Below are 8,164 nucleotides of genomic sequence, written 5' to 3' on the forward strand. Positions count from 1 at the left end.
TGAGATTTTTACGTTTTCAAAATTCTAGAACAACATAGGGTGTCTATAAGATCCCACACAACTGCATCTCGATATTTGGAAATCACACCCTTGGGTTTCTACATTGTTCCAATTACACATAAAACCATTTAAACACATATTCAAGCCAATACTAAGAGTCTCTAAGTCCCTTAAACAATTTATTCATTGGAAGTCATGCTTTATAACAACTACATACATCACGTCAACAACATTATTAAACTATCAACTCAAGACACAGAATATTCAAACTCAAGAGGCTAGACATACTTATAGCTCATCATAATCGCATACAAAATCAAGTTCATCATACAAATCATCACATTTATGTCTACACAAATCTAAATCATGTGAATACTAGAGAAACTTCAAAAATTTCATGATCAAAAAAGGGAAATCACCTCACTAACTTGAATTCCAATGAAAATGTCTCTCTTGTTTGGCTACGGTGATTCCGGTGATTAAAGACATCTCCCTCAGTGATCATTGACTCTTTCCTCACCTTCTCTCACTTTTTGAGTGGCTAGAAAGCAAAAAAAATGAGAAAATTAGGGTTGATCACATTTTTATTTTATCTTTAAGATGCGATACATAGGTATGTATAGATCATACACAGTCGTGTGTTTAGCTACACAACTAAGGCAACTTTCTATTTTGCAATGATCATAATCTAGTCTAAAAGTTTAACTTTCTACAGACTATATATGGTCATGTATATCTCCATACACAGATGTGTATTATTGAAAATTTAAAATCGCCAAATTTAAACTAGAAAAAAGGCTGAAATGCCCATACACGGTTGTCCTCAAAATTCTCTTGAACAATTGTGGGAATCTTTACTGTATATCCTGTTAAACCTCCTATGTGGCTACCTTAACTTAGTGATTCCTTTAAAGAACTTTTACCATAGGAATCTACTTATGTCTAAGTTTTTTAACTCATCTGTCTAATATATGAATTAGTTGCTCTTTTAGACTAGATTATCCTTGAGCTCGACATCCTCAACATTAAGCACATGGTTGGGATCACTAATATACTTCGTAACAACGATATATGGAACATGTTATGAATGTGATCCATGCTCGCTACTAACACAAGCTGATAGGTAACCTTACTTATATGTTCCAATACCTCAAAGGGTCTTACAACTTTTGGTGCCAACTTGTCTTTCCTACTGAATCTCATAACATGCCTATAAAAGGCTACTCTAACGAATACCTTATCACTTACCTAAAACTCAAGATCACATCTCCTCAGATTTACATAACTCTTCTAATAGCCTTGGGCTTGCCTCATTCTCTCCCTGATCATCCTCACATCCTTAATTATCCTTTAAGTCAGTTTGGGTCCAAATGACTAGGCTAGGGCATCTCTTTCTTCTATCTTATCCCAATGCAACTGTTAATGTACATCTTTTACTATACAAAACCTTGTACGGAGTTATCTTAATGGTTACTTGATAACTGTTATTGTTAGCAAACTCTATCAATGGCAACATATCCATCTAACTCGCTCCTCTGTTTAGGTAACAAACCTTCAACATGTTTTTGATAACCTCGTTGACTTTTTTAGTCTATCTATCAATCTAGAGATGATATAATATGTTGTGTTAATCTCGTACCCAAAGACTTCTATATACTCTACCAGAATATTAAGACAAATCTAATGTCTCGATTTGATACTATTATCTTAGGTATCCTATGAAGTCTGACAATCTCCTTTACATAGATCTAACCAGCTAATTAGTACTCGTGGTGTCTCTAATTGTTATGAAATATGCTAACTTGGTCAACCAATCAATTATAACCCACAATGTATTATAGCCACCTTTGATCCTTGACAATCCAACTACAAAATACATTGATATATGTTCACACTTCCAATCAGAAATACTAAGGGGCTATAAAAGTCCAAATGGCCTCTTATATTTAGCTTTAACCTGTTAACACACAAGACACTTAGCCACAAAGTCTACCATATCTTTTTTCATTCCTGGCTGCTAAAACGTCTTTTTTCAAATCCTGATACATCTTTATACTCCAAAGATGGGCCATGTAACTCAAACTCTACTCTCGAAGAACACATATCCTCCCTCAAAACCTTAGAATGTCTTCCACCATATTGAACTTAATCTCAACATTTCTAGTCATTTGTTATCTGATCTATAGACATCTCTCATATGAAGCCTATAATACACGAATCTTTTCTAATAGGATCGACTGAATCTAGAAACCTATCAACTATCTTATAATAATCTTAATCTACTTTCTCACTAACTCCTATTGTAACTCATGATAAGTAGTAATTTATGATAGGATCATTTTCCTGCAAAGGGCATTTGCAACTAAATTGGGTTTACTTGGGTGGTACTTGATCTTGCAATCATAGTACTTTACAAACTCTAACCACTGCCTTTATCTCATGTTTAGTTCCTTTTAAGTGAAGAAATATATAGATGCTACTTTTTACCCCTATAGTAATGTTTTTATATCTTAAGTGCAAACACCACAGTTGCCAATTCAAGATTATGAGTATGGTATATAGTCTCATACTATTTTAACTAACAAGAAACATAAGTCATCACCTTCCCTTTTTACATTAGTACTGCTCCTAAACCCTAACATGAGGTATATGTGTATAAATTATAGTCCTCGCCCTTCTTTGGCAAGGCAAGGATAAGAGCTGAGGTCAATTTTTTTTTAATTCTTAGAAACTCTACTTATAGGCTTTTGACCATCTAAAAGGAATCTTTTTACGTGCCAACTCTGTAAGCGATTGAGTTAACTTAATGAATCCTTCAACAAAGTGTCTGTAGTAATCTACCAGTCCTAGAAAGCTTTTTATCTCCTTAGTTATCTTAGGCCTCCGTCACTCTAACACTATCTTAATTTTACTAAGGTTCACTATTATACCATTTGTTGAAACCACATCACCCAAAATGCCACTATATCTTGCCAGAACTCACATTTAAAGAACTTTGCAAACAATTGCCTCTTTCTTAGCCTCTGGAGCATAAATCTTGAGTATTGTTCATGCTTCTCTCAAGTTCTAGAGTAGATCAGGATGTTATCACTAGATACCATCAAAAACTTATCTAGAAAATCTTAGAAAATCCTATTCATGAAGTCCATAAATACTATAAGGCATTGGTCAATCTAAAGGCATGGCTATAAATTCATAATACCTATATCTAGTTCTAAAAGTAGTCTTGGGTATATCCTACTCTGTTACTTTGACTTGGTAATATTGTGCCCTCAAATCTATCTTAAAGAACACTAAAGCACCCTTGAGCTAGTCAAACAAATCATCAATCCTTGAAAATGGGTACTTATTCTTTATTGTCACCTTATTTAACTCTCTATAGTTAATACACAACCTCATTGATCTATCCTTCCTCTTTATGAAGAGGATTGGTGCACCTTATGGTGACTTAATTTGATAAACCCATTATCGAGTAGTTTTTGTAACTACTTCTTTAATTCCTATAATTCTGTTGGGGCCATTTTGTAAAGGGCTTTAGAAATTAGTGTTGTCCTCGAGACCAACTCAATATTAAACTTTAGCTCCTTCTTTGGTGCTAATCTTGGAAGACTATTAAGGAATACATCTGAAAACTCTTGTACCATTAGAGAACCTTTTATGCCTAAAGTCATGTCTACTGATTTTTTAACCACGTGCACCAAGTACGCCATACACCTTTTACTCAGCATCTTCTTAGCCATGATACTGCTAATCATCATATTGAGGATTCGACCCTTTTCAAATGTGAACTATTTAGCATCATCCATACTGAATATAACTTTCTTTTTCCTTCAATTTATTTCAACTTTATATCTACTCAGGAAGTTCATGCCTAGCATCATATCAAAGTTTGTCATGTCTATGATAATCAGATCTCTGACCATTGTATGGCCTTTCAAAAAGACTATCTCCTCTATCAATATTAAACTGTTGTGAACTTGAACCTAGTACAACATCTCTATTCTAATTTGGGGAATAATTATGCTTCTAACAAAAAACAATGTGTGGCACCAGAGTCAATTAAAGCATATAAAGGTCAATTATGAAACAGTAACTTACCCACCACAGTTGTAGGGATAACATCTGCTCATGTCTAAGTAGCTATAAATACTCAGACCTGTTCTTCTCTAACTTTCTTTTCTATTAAGGTTGGTACCACTGTTGGGGTTGTGTACTGCCTGACAAAATATCCTGGCTACTTACATCTATATATTCTCTGTCAAGCTAAACACTCACTGGTGTGCCTCTTACCATATCTGTGACATGTAGAGAAATCATCATGTTTAGGCTGCTATTCTTTTCTCTATTTATTACCCTCTCCCTTTCTTAATTCTTCTTATTTTTAAGCTAGAAGGGCATTTTGCCTTTATTGTCTCTACCAAAACCATCTTTGTTGCCTCTTTTTCAATTGCCACTAATAGTTAATTAACACTGCCTCTACGCCTGGGTTAGTGGTGTAAGCTCTTCTAACAACTTTCTATCCCTAGCTATGCACTGTCTCATGGTCTCAGATTTTACTGCTTGATTGAAGGCCTTTGAAAAAGTCTTAGAAGGATTATCTTCTATCATTATATCTTTGGCTATGTTTAGCCTCGGTCTTTTCCATGAACATATCCAGCTTATCTCTCTCTGAACTAGCCATAGTAGGAATATACTTGGCCAATAAGTTCAATTTAGTCGAGAAAGCATTGATAAACATGTTCCTCTATCTCAAATGGATAAACTCTTAAGACTTCACATACATGACTTTAATTGAAATATACTTTGACTCAAAGGTCTGTCTGAAATCTACCAATGATATCTTTGAAACTCAACAAGTTATACACAATATCCATTACTAGACCTTAGTATCATCCTTTAGCAAGAGACTAGCATACTAGGTCTTATTAGCATCCATCATTAGATAGATCCTCATGACATCTTTCACTACCTCTAACCACTCCTCAATTAGTAGTCCTTCTAACATTGTACTACCTTTAAAATTTGAGGGTTGATGACAACAAAATAGGCTATAAATAAAATGTGCATGTCTTTGACTACTACCTTTAATCTTTATTTGAGGTGCTTTTGCACTCTCTACTATACTGAGAGGGTGCCTCTATTTTTGAATGTTTCTCTAGCATTGGTAAGGCCTAGATTGGATACCCTATATTAGCTAACACCTTTCTAATCTATCTCAGAACCTCTTTCACAATTTGATGGATGACAACACTATTAATGGAGGGTGCAACTGGTACACCGGATACCTATCCCTGAGCCTCAGCTTGGCTCTTCTCTTAACTAAAGACCTCTAAGGCATCTCTGATTAATCTCCTAGATCTCTTCATCTTAAAATCACAATAACTTTTAGGCATATATTACTTTTAATCTGAAAGTAAGTATATTATACTTATAGTGGTAGGCATATGAGGGTGGTTAACACTGTATGATGGGCTACTTTCTTGCTTAACTTCATATGCATTTTTCAAACACAAAACTTTTCACCTTTTTGGGTACCAATATCATGCTCTTATACCATAGATGTAACACCTCTCTCTAGATACATTCTTTTGATGAAAATATGTCAAAAGAAAAGTGCACAATTAGACTATTTGAAAACTTTAATGCATTATCATAATTATAAAGTATACAAAAATGTGATGTAATAAAAACATTTTATAAGTCAAACTTATAAAATAATTGTTATCTGAAAATCTCTATGATAAAATAGTTGCATCAATGTATTCGAGAATACTTATAATAATAATAACAAGTGTATGTCTACTAATACTAAGGTGACATAAACATGTCTTTCCTCATGCAGTTACTCACTAGACCGCTGGATCCTTATCTGTCCTGCTACTTATCTCTACCTGTAAAACATACAAAGGAAATGCGGGAATAAAACTCACTAAACGAAGACCTTTCAACATTCATTCCTATTAAACTATCTGGTGGTAAAACTCACATTCCATTTATAAGCTAACTATTGTCACACTACGACACCTCAATGCTCTGACATGGATTATCCATGAAAACTATAGAGACCCAAGCTAGAATTGACATATATGATACCCTAGTAAAAGCTGTGTGCCCCCTAAACCATATATATGGGTGTGTGACACTCAACACATGGTCGTGTGTAGAGTAGATAAACATGGGAAGTTAACCTGGATATACTCTCGTGTACTTGGATCCACATGTCCTTTAGCACATGTCGTCTACTTTTGGAAAGCCATACACAAGCGTATGTCATATACCACATGACCGTGCATTTCTTCCCTCAAAATGAGTGCAAGATCTTCAGTTTTCAAAATTCTAGAATGACACACCAGTATGTATAAGATTACACACGGTTGTCTATCATGATCTAGAAATCAGATCTTAGGGTTTTTACGTTGTTCCAATCACATATAAAGCCATTCAAGCACACATTCAAGCCAATACTAAGAGTCTTTAAGTCTTCTAAATAATTTATTCATTGAAAATCATGCTTTATAACAACTACACACATCATATCAATGACATTATTGAACTAACAACTCAAAACACATAATGTTCAAGCTCAAGAGGCTAGACATGCTTATGGCTCATTATAATTGCATACAAAATCAAGTTCATTATACAGATCAACACACTCATATCTATACAAATTTGGATCATGTGAATATTGGAGAAATTTCAAAGATGTCATGATCAAATAAGGGAAACCGCTCCACTTACTTGAATTCCAATGAAAACGTCTCTCTTACATTGTTAAGGTGATTCTAGTGATTAACAGTGGCTCCTTCTGCAATCACGTACTCCTTTGTCACCTTCTCTCACTTTTTGAATGGTTTGAAAGTAAAAGAATATATGAGAATTAGGGTTGATCACATTTTATTTTATCTCTGAGATGTGATACATGGGCTTGTAATTTTAAATTTTCAATAGTACATGCCCATGTATGGACCATACATGGGCACGTACTATTGAAAATTTAAAATTACCTAATTTAAACTAGGAAAAAAACTAAAATACCTTTAGACTTACCTGTTGGTGTTACAGAACAAAACTTTTTTCTTTCTAGAGTCAACTTTTACACTATATCTGCTTAAGAAGTCCATACTAACTATCACATCAAAATCAGGCATATCCATCACTATCAAATCCACAACCAACTCTCAGCCTCTAAAGAAACTATCTCTCCAATCAAATATGACTATTGTGGACTTTGTCTGTATCAGACATATCTATATTAATTTATGAGACTAGTGTGGGCTTTAGTCATCTTCTCTCTACTATACCACTTGCATCTAAACAATGTGTAGCACTAAAGTCAATTAAAACATACAAAGGATAAGAATGAAAGATTAACTAGCCTGTCATTATTGTTGAGGTGGCCTTGACCTAAGTCTGAGTGGCTATAAATACTATAGTTTGTCCTCCCCCAATTGTCTAATATATATGGGTTGGTTTACTATCGTAGTGCACCCTCTGACAAAGTGGTCATGCTTCTTGCACTTGCAACACACCGTCTAATCAACCAAACACACCAACATGTCTCTACCCATATCTATAACAAGCAAAAAGATCATCATGTATTGGTTGATCCTCTCTCCTCTATTTCTTACCTCTCCAATTCTTTTTATTGCTCTTGGACTGCAAGGTCGTCTTGCCACAAAAGTGCCTAATGCCACCATCACGACTACTTTCTAACACTGCTTATTCATGTCTCTAGGTTAAGGTTATTGGTATTGATTGATCCAATACTACTTTCTTTCTAGTCATTCTTTACCTTATGGCTTCTGACCTTAATGCCTTGCTTAGGGCCTCTGAATGGGATCCGGGGGCATGATCTCCTATCATGACGTCTTTGGTAATGTATGACCTAAGCCCTCCAAGGAAAACCTTCTTCTTGCCCATATCTGTGCTTGCCACTTCTAGAGAATACTTGGCTAATGCATTTAATTTGGTAAAGAACTTTTTAACTGACATGTTGCCCTACTTTAGATTGATGAACTTTTGGGCCCCCACGTGTAGGATGTCTATTGATAGGTACTTTTTTTCAAATGCTCATTTGTACCATCCATAGATGGATGACCAAACAAAGATAGTCAATTGTTGTTTGGAAAACTATCTAAGGTGTATGGCAAATGATTTACCA

The sequence above is a fragment of the Mangifera indica genome, unplaced genomic scaffold (genome assembly GCF_011075055.1).
Source record: "Mangifera indica cultivar Alphonso unplaced genomic scaffold, CATAS_Mindica_2.1 Un_0015, whole genome shotgun sequence".
Taxonomy (NCBI): Eukaryota; Viridiplantae; Streptophyta; class Magnoliopsida; order Sapindales; family Anacardiaceae; genus Mangifera; species Mangifera indica.